This window comes from Camellia sinensis, chromosome 1, assembly GCF_055761805.1.
Source record: "Camellia sinensis isolate YWXY chromosome 1, ASM5576180v1, whole genome shotgun sequence".
Taxonomy (NCBI): Eukaryota; Viridiplantae; Streptophyta; class Magnoliopsida; order Ericales; family Theaceae; genus Camellia; species Camellia sinensis.
This window is the reverse complement of record NC_138961.1, coordinates 151803193-151816916: the sequence shown is the minus strand read 5'-3', so window position 1 is coordinate 151816916 and position 13724 is coordinate 151803193.

The following is a 13724-nucleotide window of genomic DNA, read 5'->3' as shown; positions in this document are numbered from 1 at the left end:
ACTGAGAGGAGATGAGAGAGAAATAGTCTATCTTCTCAATCTCCACTGTCTATCTTCTCGATCTTTCTGTTCCCTTAGACCTGTGGAAATATGTTGTTTAAAATACGATTTTGCTTCAAATCTTTTGTGTTTGGTTTTGCTTTAAATCTGTAATCTTTTGAGTTTATACTTGTGTTTTCAGTTTTGCTTGAAATCTGTAAAATTATATATCTGTGTTGAAATCTGTAAATCTATATGTTGAAATATGTAAATCTGTATTCACCCAACAAAAAATATGTAAATCCGTTGATCTATATGTTGAAATATGTAAATCTGTATTCACCCAACAAAAAAATATGTAAATTCATTATAATAACTTCTAAATATGTGTTGAAATCTATTATAAATATGTTATAAATCTGTTATACAAATTTGTAAATTTGTTATAAATCTATTAAAAATCATCTGTCATACAAATCTGTAAATCTGTTAAAAATTAGTTATAAATCTATTAAAATTTTGTTATAAATTTGTTATATGAATCTGTAAATGTTGTGAAATTTGATTTTAAATGTGTGTTGAAAGTTAGAAGAGCAACTTGAGCATGACTTAGTAATTGGTATCTGTTACCCAGTTATTTCTTCTATCCTCTCACTGTTTATTGATCTCATCTCTTTTTACTCTCTGTTTGTTTTTTTTTCTTTTTCTTTTTTTGAATAAAAGGTGTGGCTGAACAGAAATGGGAGTGTACAAGAAATCTGGGGGTGTACATAGAACTCGGGCCATTTGAGCCTCATTACATTCAGGCTACCAAGCGGGACCGATTTAATTTATTTAAAAAATCTTTCAATTTATATACAAAATCTTTCAATTTATAATGATGGCAATATAATTATTTAATATAAGAAATATAATGTGTGATTGAATTTAATTATAAAATGTTTTATTTTTTTTAACATATAACTCAATGGGCGGGTTTGATATATTTATAATTATTTTTTAGACCAAGTTTTGTAGATATATAAGCCCGATGTTAGAGTTGAACCAAGTTTAGACAAACACAAAATTTTTTATTATGTAGTGTTGGCCTGGGTCAAACTCGGCCCGACGTTTGTCCACCCCTATGATAAACCTTGTAGCTCTTTTTTAGTTTAACCCAAATCCAAACTAAAATCAGGATTTTTTTTTTTTTTTTTTTAGAAATTACAAATAAATTTTCAATAATCAATTACACTGATCACCTTGAATAAAATAAAGGTTTCATTTGGAAAGAAGGGTTAAGGCTATTTGAGTCGCAAAATGACAAAATAGGCTTTTTAGCCCGACAAAACATCACATCCAACCCATAATCATTACATTCTTTATCTCACAAAAAGTCAAAAAGCTAAAAAGTCCTTTCCAAATGAGACTTTTAACCCCGGGCTAAAATAGCCAAAAAGTCAACTCACTTCCCAAACGAACCCAAAGTAAGTTTTATAATTATATCAATCGGATTTGGGCTGGACTAGTACTACCTAATAACAGACTTTATGTTTGTTCAAATTTGGCCCGGTCTGGATATCGCGCCTATCTAGTCAACGCAAGCGTAGTTCTATAAGAACTTATAATTTTCAAATCCATCTATTGGGTTATATATGTATAATGGCTATTGAATGGGGAAAAAAACTCCAATCACAATAATTAAAATAAGAATGTACAGAATTAATATTACATTACAATTTTGGCCTAAAAATAAAAATAGATTTTCTTAATGGCCAAAAAAAAATTCATACATGCAAGCTATTTCAAGTGAAATGTAGCAAATGGCAGTAAATGGTTTTTATATGCACATTATTTAGAGAAAAGCTCTCACATAATCAAGTATGCTACCCTCATGATATATACACTTTATTTTGCAACTCAATGATAGGAATATAAGATTGGCTAAAATATTTAGTTTATATTTCAATTGAGCTCCCTTGCATATATGACTATGCAAAGAAATGTAATATATTTTTTATTATATTATATTCCATTATATAAATAAATAAAATAAAATTATTGTATTATACTTGCTCGTCAGGTTGGGCTAGACACTTAGAACTGACATAGGTGGGCCCAACTGAGGTTTTTGGCCCATCACCTAGAGCCCAACACACGGTTCAAACACTAAAGCCCAACATTACTGGAACCTAACGTTACACCAAGAACCAATGGCATCTAAACACTTGCCAAGAAGAGAACTAGCCACGTAGGCAGAAAAAGATCCTGCAGAATTATTGTACCACACATCAGCCATTAATGAGGCCCCCTACAGTATTAAATGCGATTATCCCTTCACGTCAGAACAGGACAGCCTCATCATGAATAAGGCAAGTTAGGGCATAGACTTTCGGCCAACATGACAGGTCAGAGTGGACAAGGAAATGATGAACAAAGGATATAAGGAGGCTTTCAAGACACAAAGAAAGTTAAGTTCCCTATCATTACTTTATCTCTACACACCATCAATCTCTCTCTCTTCTAACTTGCTCGTCGGAGGGTTCGCTGGGGGACTCTCGTTGCCCGTTGAACTTTTGTGCAGATATCTCAGTGAGCCCAGCGACCGGACAACGGTGTTGGAGAGCGTGGATCAGCCTAACCCATCCCCCAAGGACAAGTAATACCATCAATTGGTGCTGTCTGTGGGAACCTTTCACACCGCATGACAATTGTGCTCATTATTGCCAAAGACCCGTTCCCGATAATTCCTCTTCGCCACCCACCAAGGTGGGTGGTCACAACGAGATCCATGGCTTCTCAACACATTGTTGCCGACCCCCAAGCCAACCCTCCTAACCCAAACAACCTACCTCAGTATTTCACAGAACTAACTAACAACATCAACCGTTTAGCCGAACAAAACCAAGCCTTGATCAATGTTTTGCTTCAACGAGACCTCCATGTGCCTCCTCCACCACCACAAGATATCCTACCTAACCGAGAACGAACCTCGAACCATCATCTCCAACAAGCCCACCTCTCCAACCTGGAGGGTTTGCAACCCCTACCTCAAGACATGAACCCACCACCTCGGGGTCTACATCTATCAGTTCAAGCACCTACTCCTGAAGGAGGGGCTCGTAGTGTCCAACCTCCACTGCATTTTGGTGGCGACAATGTTCCTATCTGGGATGCGGAACTCCGAGCCATGAAACTCCAGCTTCAAGGAGTCATGCAGAACATACAGAATAAACCCTGCACAACAACCAATTCCCCGCTTGTTGCCTCCATCAGAGACAAACCCCTACCTTTCAAGTTCAAAATGCCCTCAATTGACTCTTTCAACGGCATAACGGACCCAGTTGACCATTTGGAGACTTATAGAACCCTAATGATCCTCCATGCTTTTCCTGATGAGATCATGTGTCGGGCTTTCCCTGTAACGCTTAAAGGGTCGGCTCGATTGTGGTTTAGTCAGTTGCTGATGGACTCCGTTTCTACTTTCCAACACCTAAGCGATTCATTTCTTAGCCGTTTCATTGGTGCTCAGCACCAGCGGCGCCCAGTGACTTAGCTCCTTAACATCCGTCAGACGAAGGGGGAGTCGTTACGTAGCTTTGTCACCCGTTTTAACACCAAGTCCTTACAGGTTGCAGAAAACGATGACAAGGTCATTCTCATGGCTTTTATGGCTGGTTTACAATCATTCGACTTCCTCTTCTCCCTCTCCAAAAACCCTCCAACCTCCATGGCCACCCTCCTTTCCAAAGCTCAAAAATATATGAACGCCGAAGATTCTCTAGCAGCCCGCCAAGATACCACAACTAAAAACCTAACCCCTAAGGAGAAGAGAAAGGAATCTGAAACTAGACCATCCCAATATACACAGCACACCCCTCAGTATACCGACCGACCGGCACCTACCCGACCGCCTGGTCAATTCGAGCGGTACACTCTCCTCAATTCCCCCATGGAGCAAGTCTTAAACCAAATCCAACTAGATTATAACCTGAAATGGCCCCAGCTATCACGGTCTCCTTCCAACCGGCGAGATCAATCCAAATACTGTCGTTTTCATCAGAACTACGGCCACAACACTGAGGAATGTATTAACCTTCAAGACCAGGTAGAGAGTTTGATACGCCAGGGTGCCTTAGTTGGTTCACGGCAGCCCGTCCCCAACAACAGCCAAGGACCGAACCTACCGAGAGCAACCGTTGACACACTCACCACCACCTCGAGCACAAGGCAACCCCACTCCCCCGGTTGAAGAGATCAGAGTCATCGCTAGCGGGCTTGCATGTGGAGGACCATCCCATTCAGCCCAGCAAGTCGAACTCAGAAAAATCAGACAAGACTTCGACAAAGAAGTCACGAAGTTGGATCGCCCCTTCAAACACCCCAAACAGTGGATTGAACCCATCACCTTTACGGCGGCTGATTGCACAGGTGTCCGTTACCCCCACCATGACCCCCTCATCATCTCTACTCTCCTGTCTAATTACAAAGTCAAACGGGTGCTTGTCGACAACTGCAACTCTTCAGACATCATCTTCCTGAACACTTACCACTAGCTCAAGGTCAGAGAAGAAAAATTGTCCCATCTCCAGACCCCGCTGATCGACTTCACGGGGGATCAGGTAACCTTCATAGGCTCCATCAATCTTCCCATCACCATCGAAGAGTATCCACGGCAGACCACCAAGTTAATCACTTTTCTTGTCGTCGATTGTCCTTCTGCTTATAACATAATCCTCGGCTGCACAACCCTTAATGATTTTCAAGCAGTCACATCTACATACCATCTAGCCATGAAATTTCCCACCGACCTCGGGGTCGACACCGTTAGGGGAGAGCAGACGATGGCCAGAGAATGTTACGCCGCCTCACTCAAAGAGGTCAAGCTAAAGGAGGCTATGATCATCGAAGGACTTGACGCTAGAGACGAAGACGAGTTAGTCAGGAGGGAACCAGTGGAAGAACTTGTCGAAGTCCCCATCGACCCTACCAACTCAACAAAAATAGCCAAGATTGGCAGCTAACTATCCTCCCAGGCCAAAGCCGACCTCACAGCCTTCATAGTAGAGCACAATGATGTATTTTCCTGGACCCATTCCGATATGCCGGGCATCGATCCCTCTTTCATCACTCATCGTCTCAGTATCGAGCCCCACTTCCGACCGGTCCGCCAGAAGCAGCGTATCTTCCACCGGGAACGCAATGCCCTCATTGCCTCTGAGGTAGACAAACTATTGAAGACACAGTTCATCAAGAACGTAGACTACCCTAGATGCTTGTCCAATGTAGTCTTGGTCCGTAAAAACAACGGTAAATGGCGACTCTGCGTCAACTACTCTGACCTTAATAGAGCTTGCCCCAAAGATAGTTATCCCTTCTCCCGGATAGATCTGCTAGTCGATGCCACCGCTGGATATCAGATGCTTAGTTTCATGGAAGCCTTCTCCGGTTACAATCAAATTCTAATGCACCCGGCTGACCAAGAACACACCTCCTTCCTCACAGATAGAGGAACTTACCACTATCGTGTCATGTCGTTCGGATTGAAAAATCCCGGAGCAACTTACCAATGTTTGGTCAATGTCGTCTTTCACCACTAGAAAGACCGGAACATGGAAGTCTACATCGATGACATGCTAGTCAAGAGTAAACTCTCTTCTGATCATCTGGCAAACCTGCGAGAAACCTTCGAAACCCTACGCAAGTTTCAAATGAAGCTGAATTTGGAGAAGTGCGCCTTCAGCGTAAGATCTGGAAAGTTCTTGGGTTTCATAGTCAGCTAGCGGGGTATCGAGGCCAACCCTGAAAAGATCAAGGCCCTGATAGAAATGCGGTTTCCCAGAACGGTCAAAGAGGTTCAACGGCTTACCGGCAGAGTTACCACCCTCAACCGTTTTATTTCCCGCGCTACAAACAAGTGCCTTCCATTTTTTTAAGTCTTTCGACAGGCTTTTGAGTGGACCACCGAATCCGATGAGGCCTTTCAAGAACTGAAGCAGTGCATGGTCAACCCCCCTACTCTCTCAGGTACTCTCAAGCGAAACCCTCTTCCTCTACTTAGCTGTATCAAACACCGCAGTCAGTGCAGCCCTCGTTAGGAAAGACAACTCAGTACAACGTCCGGTCTACTACATTAGCCGGGCTCTCAGGGGGGCAGAACAGAACTATCCTCTGCTGGAAAAAATGGCCCTTGCCTTGGTCATAGCCTTAAGGAGACTCCGACCTTATTTCCAAGCTCACTCCATAGTGGTTCTCACTGACCAGCCTTTGAAGAAGGTCATGCAATAGCCAGAGTTGTCGGGCAGACTTATGCAATGGTCCGTCGAGCTCAGCCAATTTGAAATCTCTTACTGACCTCGAACAACGATCAAAGAATAGGCTGTCGCCGATTTTATTTTGGAATTCACCAATCCCACTCTGACCGTGCCCCTTCCACCAACGCAATTCAACGCTGAGGCAGAAGACCCCCATTCCTGGACCCTCAATATCATGGATCCTCCCGCAAAGAAGGTAGTAGGGCTGGTCTCATCCTTACCGCCACCGAGGGCGATTATTTCAAGTGTGCCCTCCATTTTCTGTTCGACGCGAACAATAATGAAGCCGAATATGAGGCCTTGATAGCAGGTCTTCGTCTAGCCAGAGACATTGGTGTAAGCCATATCCAAGTGTTCAGTGATTCCCAATTGATCGCTAGGCAGATTACGGGGAGATTCGATGCGAAGGAAGATACGATGCGAGCCTATAGGGACATTGCACTCCCTCTTGTTCGCCTTTTCAATACTTTTAATATCAAGCACATCCCTCGGTCAGAAAACTCCAAGGCAGATGAAATGGCCCAATTAGCCTCGGCCGACCAATCCGACCTCAACCATGGCATCCACATTGAATACGTGGCCCATCCGGTTACTTCGCCAAACCAGCAGGAAGTTCACTTCCTCCAAAACGAACCTATTCCATGGGCTGCAGACATCCTTTTGTTTTTGACAAGTGGGGAGTTGCCAGACGATAAACAACAAGCTACCAAAGTCAGAGCCTGGTCGTCCAATTACATTCTCATCAACGGCCTACTGTACAAACGCGGATTCTCACGCCCATGCCTCAGATGTTTCAGTCCTACTCAAGCGACCTATGTGATGAGGGAAGTCCACGAGAGCGTATGTGGTAATCATTCGGGTGCAAGGTCACTGGCCCATTAAATCCTCCGCATTGGCTACTTATGGCCTACTCTTAACCAAGATGCCACCGAATTTGTGCTTAAGTGTGATAAATGCCAGTGCTTTGCCAACATCCCACATGCTCCACCGACAGAACTGATTACACTCTGCAGTCCCTACCTTTTCGCCAAGTGGGGCTTCGACTTAGTTGGTCCATTGCCCACCGATAGGAGCCAAACCAAGTTCGCTATAGTTGCCATCGATTACTTCACTAAATGGGTGGAAGCGGAACCCCCCCTACAATCACTGAGCAGAACACTACTAGATTTATCTGACAGTCGATCGTATGCTGATTTGGAATCCCCCAAGCCATCTCTCAGACAACGATAAACAATTCGACAATGCCAAGCTCAGAAAATTCTGTGTAGAGCTCCACATTAGGCCATGCTTCTCTTCCCCAGGTCATCCCCAAGCCAATGGGCAAGTCAAAATCATCAATCGCTCTCTCCTAAAGATCATCAAAACTAAGTTGGAAGCCGCTAAAGGACTCTGGGCTGAGGAGCTACCAAACATGCTTTGGGCATACCAAATTTTCGCCCGAACCCTTATTGGGGAGACCTTTTTTCACCTGACATACGGAGCTGAGGCCCGACCCCTCAGGTTTTGTACCAAGATCCAGAACTAACCGAAGAATTGCGTTGGGCTGACTTAGACCTGATTGAAGAGCTCCGAGAGACAACTGCTGTCAGACAGGCGTCATATCAGTAGCAAATGAGAACACATTATAACCGCAAAGTCCAATCGAGAGAGTTCGCAGTGGGGGACCTAGTCTTGTGGGAAGCAACCCTTGCCACTAAAAATCCCACCGAGGGCAAGCTAACAGCCAAATGGGAAGGACCTTACATTGTTAAGGCCAGACCCCGCATGGGCACTTACCGACTCCAAGATATGAAAGGCAGAGACCTCTCCCATCCATGAAACGCTGAGCACTTGAAGCGTTATTTCCAGTAACATGGCGTCCCCTGTTTTTGTAGTTTTCCATTGTTGTATGTTCTTTTTGCCGATCTGTACACTTGTCTATTTTCACCCTTTCCATACATGGTGTAAACTTGTGATCAACATGTTGTGCCTTAAATGACAATAACTTCATATCTCTGTTATCTGCGTTGCGTTTCAATGACAACTTGTTAACTTAAGCCTCAGCCAGACTGAGCACGAAGAGCTCAGCGAGACTGAGTTAACTTAAGCTTAGCCAGACTGAGCACGAAGAGCTTAGCCAGACTGAGTTAACTGTAGCCTCAGCCAGACTGAGCACGAAGAGCTCAGCCAGATTGAATTAACTAAAACCTTAGACAGACTGAGCACGAAGAGCTCACCCAGACTGAGTTAACTAAAGCCTCAACCTGACTGAGCCCTTCAACTCTCAGTCAAATTAAGCATGAAGTCGCTGCCCGATTTAGTTATAATCCAAGTTCATGACCATCAATTTTTACTATTCATACAGGCCAACCTGCTTGGCCATCTTTACCATTTTTGCAATATAGGTTATTTATCAAATTTCATATTCCCAAATTTTTCTTACCCATTTTTATCTAATCCTACTCAGTCATTCTTACCGTTTAAAAAATTTACAACACAAAGCAATAACAACAACAATAATAATAACTGAACTCGTCGTTTTATTCACAAACTTGCATTTTTGTACAAATTCATTACAGAAACTACCTCTGTTACAAAAAATAAATAAATAAATAAATAATTTCATACACTTAATCCCCCTCGCTCGACGCGAGATCTTCCTCTTAAATCCCCTTATCCAAGGGGGTTTGTGCAACATCGTCTTCTCCTACTTTCACGAGACTAAAGTCCACGTCTGGGAACAACTCTTGCACCTTATACTTGAAGCCCATCCAGCCGCTATCACAGAACTGGCTCATCTCGTGCTTGTAGAAGTCAGACTGTCGGAAGCTTTTGATCACTTCTTCTTCGCTCCTACCTCCAGCTGCTGCTCCCGATGGCCTAGCACCCCCCTTCCCCTCCTTCGCCAGGCTCCGAGCAACCGCGGCGTCCATGGCCATCTGGAATTCTACGGACCCCTTAAATTGCTCTATGACAGCCAAACACAAATCAGGGTACGCCACCCTCTCCGTTGCCAACTTGGCCCTCTCTGCCAAGGCCTTCTTTAAGTTTACAATTCGTCCATCTGCTTCTTTTTTCTCTTTAATCGCCTGGTCCCGCAGCTTTTCATTGTTAAGTAGGGCTTCCTCCAACATTTTCTTGGCAGTGTTGCAGGCCTCTTAGATTTTGCCTACCTTTTTCTACTCGCCCACCAACTCAAACTCCAGCGACACCGCCTTCTAGCACACCCCTTCCAGCTCTGATTTGGTCTAGGCGAGCTCAACGGCAGCACATTCTGCTATATAGCACTGCACCACTGCCAGGACTTTCATCTTCTTTGCCCTCTGCGTATATTCCAGCTCATTCGCGCAGGCACTCCGCGCGGCTTTCCTCCAACCCACTGTCTCAACCTTTAGGTTTTGCAGCTGTGCTTTCACCCCTTCCAGTTGGGCCCTTAGCGGCTCTACCTTTACCTTCACGCACGTTGCTTTATTCATCAGGGCAGCCGCCAGGGTCACCGCCTCTATCTGCGCTGAGCAAAACCCCTTCAGGAGGTTGGCCTCTGTTAATCGCGCCATCGATCGCACGGCCGTATACTCCACTACTCCAACAAGACGATCTACAACGACACTGGCTTCCCCCCTTTTTCTACCGACTGACCTGTCAGCGCGCGCGGCATGGTGGTCTTCAGCGCGACATTCGTCTCTAGTTCGCTAATCCCAGTTTTCCCTTCACCAGAACTGGGGGTTACTTCTGGTGCAGACCCTACTATTGTCACCACTTGGGCACTTGGGCCTCTGTCTTCTTTCCTCACTTGGGCACTTGAGCCCATGTCTTCTTTTAGCACTTGGGCATTTGGGCCCATGTCTTCTTTTACCATTTGGGCGTTCTCCCTTTCTGAAGCTTCCCCTGCCCTCCCCTCCTTCATCTTTTTTAAAACAGGGGCGCCCTTACTCCCCTCTACCGCCGCCCTCTTTTTCTTCGTCTTCTTTAACACCGTCTCTACCTCCTGTTTGCCCCCCTCCTTCAGCGGGTCTACTAGGGGCGGCAATGGGACAAAATCTATCAGATCTTTGTCCCCTAACGGTTTAGGCCGTGGTTGGACCCACTCCCTTATCACCAGTCTCAGCACAGGCCCCAACTTCAATTCCTTATACTTTTCTGCCTTGGTGAACATCTGTCGCTCCTCCGCCTCCTGAGCTTTTCTCCTTGCCTCCAACTCCTCCCTTGCTGAATCTTCCTCAGTCGACTGTAGCCCCAGACTCAAGGCAAACAGAGTTGAGGGTCGAATTAGGTCATCCCACTTCGCACCCTCTTTCTCCTTCCCCTTCTTAACTCGCTTTACCCTGTTCTCAGCCTCTGCCTCTAACATTGGTTCCACCGATTTTGTGGGCACCTTTCACGTTGTTCGCACCCCCCTCCCATCATTTGCTGGCACATAGAACCACCTCGGTCTCCACCCATTCACCGATAATAGCAAGCCCACCACTAGCCCTCTACCCGTTACCACTTGCAAGGTCACTCACGTCTCTTGTTAACCAGAGGCCTTATAGCAAGAAAAGAATTCCTCCACTGTCATCGTTGCCCCCCCGATCGCCTGTGGCCATGCAATCCTGCAGGCCATTAATATTTTCCATGCGTTGGGCATTAGCTGCCCTGGCGCAACCTCCAATCGGTTCAGTACCTCCACCACTATTTGGGGGATCAGCAACCTCAACCCCCATTGCAATGCTTCCTCGTACAGTGAAAATTCTGACAGTTGTGCATTCGATGCCCTCTCCTTAGACGTAGGCAACCTCAGCTCTATCTCCACCGGAATTTGGTACTTCCTTCGTACCTCCTCCAACTCCTCTGCCATGAACGTAGACTTGTCGGCCTTGGTGTACCTGTAGTCCGGTTCCACTTGGCTAATTGGCCTAGCGGCTATGATCATCGTCTCCGGGCGAGCTCGTGCCGCTTGCCCAGCCCCTCTCTCTGCTTTGTATTGTTCAGCCAACTCCGCTGCGTCGTCCTCTCCTAATGCCTCTAGCCTCATGGCTGACACTTCATCTCGAGCAATCCCTCCTACGCGTCTGCGTATCGCTTCAGACGCTAGCACAAGGAAATTCGCAAAGTGTTGTAGAGGCGTGTCATACGAAACAAATGAGTTCACCTGTGGGATGTGTTGGTTTTTCGCGAAAAGATAATAAAACGAATAACTCTAAACGCCCACGGTTTCCCTATATTCCAAGGATCGAGATTAAATGACGCTAGTTTGAAAATTTTCGAAAGCTTCCGCCCTCGCCTTTTCCACGCCCTCTATTAATCCTTCCCCTTCGTTTCCTGCCAACATATCACCTCCCTTATTACAGGATCATGCCACGTGTATGACCACGATTCACTACCCTCTTTCCCTTCCCTGTCTATTCCACTTCACATCACCGCGTGCCCCGCCGCTCCTCGAGCCCCATGCGCCGCCACTTTTTCCCTCGGCCCCCTTTGCGGTCAACCCTCCTCTCAGTCGGTCTTTTTGCTCGATACCCCTCTGCAGTTGGCCATCCTTTCAGTCGGTCTTCTAGCTTGGTACCCCTTTGCGGTCGACCATCTTCTCAATCGGTCTTTTCGCTTGGTACCCCTTTGTGGTCATCCCTCCTCTCAATCAACCTTCTCACTCAGTAACCCTTTGCAGTCGGCCTCCTCTCGGTCGGTCTGACCCCTCGGTCCCCCTTTGCGATCGGCCCTTCTCTTGGTTGATCTCCTTTCCCGATCGTTCTTCGCCGTCGACCTTCCCTCACTCGGCCACCCATAATCCCCATCTGCTTCCTTATTCTTTTTGTTGGACTGAAGCTGCACTTGGGAATGGGGGACTACTGACATAGGTGGGCCCAACAAAGGTTTTTGGCCGACCACTTAGAGCCCAGCACACGGTTCAAACACTAAAGTCCAACATTACTGAAACCCAATGTTGCACCAAGAACTAATGGCATCTAAACACTTGCCAAGAAGAGAACCAACCATGTAGGAAGACAAAGATCCTGTAGAGTTATTGCACCACACATCAGCTACTAATAAGGCCCCCTGTAGCATTAAATGCAATTATCCCTTCACGTCGGAACATGACAACCTCACCATGAATAAGGCAAGCTAGAGCATAGACTTTCAACCAACATGACAGGTCAAAGTGGACAAGGAAATGATGAACAAGAGGATATAATGAGGCTTCCAAGATACAAAGAAAGTTAAGTTCCCTATCATTACTCTATCTTTACACACCATCAATCTCTCTCTCTTTTAACTTGTTCATTGGAGGGTTCGTTGGGGGACTTTCGTTCCCCGTTGAACTTTTGTGTAGGTATCTCAGTGAGCCCAGCGACCGGACAATGGTGTTGGGAGCGTGGATCAGCCTGACCCATCCCCCAGGGACGAGTAGTACCATCAAGAACAACCACCTCAATAAGTTGATTATGATTTATTTAGTACAAGTTTCGTAAAAAATTAAAAAAAATCACTAAATAAACCATACCTAAATCATCCCTTAAATTCCAAATTCAATCCATTAATTTTGCGGTCCAAAATTTTTAGCCCAGCCCATTCCTGTGGGTTAAATTATTGTTCCTAAACCTTAAAAAAATAGCACTGGGCACGGGCGAGTCTACCCATTTCTCTATTTTATTAAGTTTAAAAAAAAAAATAAAACCAATGTAAATGGTATGAAAGTACAAACAATGACCACTGTGAGAAAAATAAAATAAAATAAAATAAATAAAATTTAAGTGGGGTCAATAAAAAATTTAAGTACTACAAAGCATAAAAACAAAAAATAAAAAATTGTACTGTCCTATCTATATGTCGGAATTGGGGATGCTGTGTAGCCTGCGCAGCAACACTTGCTGTGTGGCAAAATGAGCTCATTTTGGGGTCTATTTTAATAATTTGAACCGCTCACATTTTAACATACATCAAGTAGAATATTCTTGTAAAAAATCGAGTTAATCGGATATCGTTAATTATTCATCCACTCATATTTGTATTCATTTTAATACTTTAAATCACAATTATCATTTATTTTTGTAGATACAAATGTGAGTGGATGAATAGGTAAACGATACCCGATTAACTTGATTTTTTGCAGGAATGTTCTACTTGACGTATGCTAAAATGTGAATGGTTTGGATTATTAAAATAGGCCCCAAAATGGGCTCATTTCACCGCACAACAGGTGCTATTGCGTAGGCTGTGCAGCAGCATTCCCAATTCCTATATGTATCATATGTTTCCAATCATATATATAAGGAAAATGGTATTTCTAATGACAAGGCTTGTGGGAACTCTAAACCCTTAAACTAAATTTTTTGATTTTTTGATTTTTAAATAATAAAAAACATTCTATTGGTTAAACTCTTATTTAATCATAACAATTAAACTCTACTATATATAGAAGCAACCCACTAAAATCTAATTATTTTTTATTTTAAAAAATGCAACAACCCGAAAATTTAAGTTGTTCGTTAAATT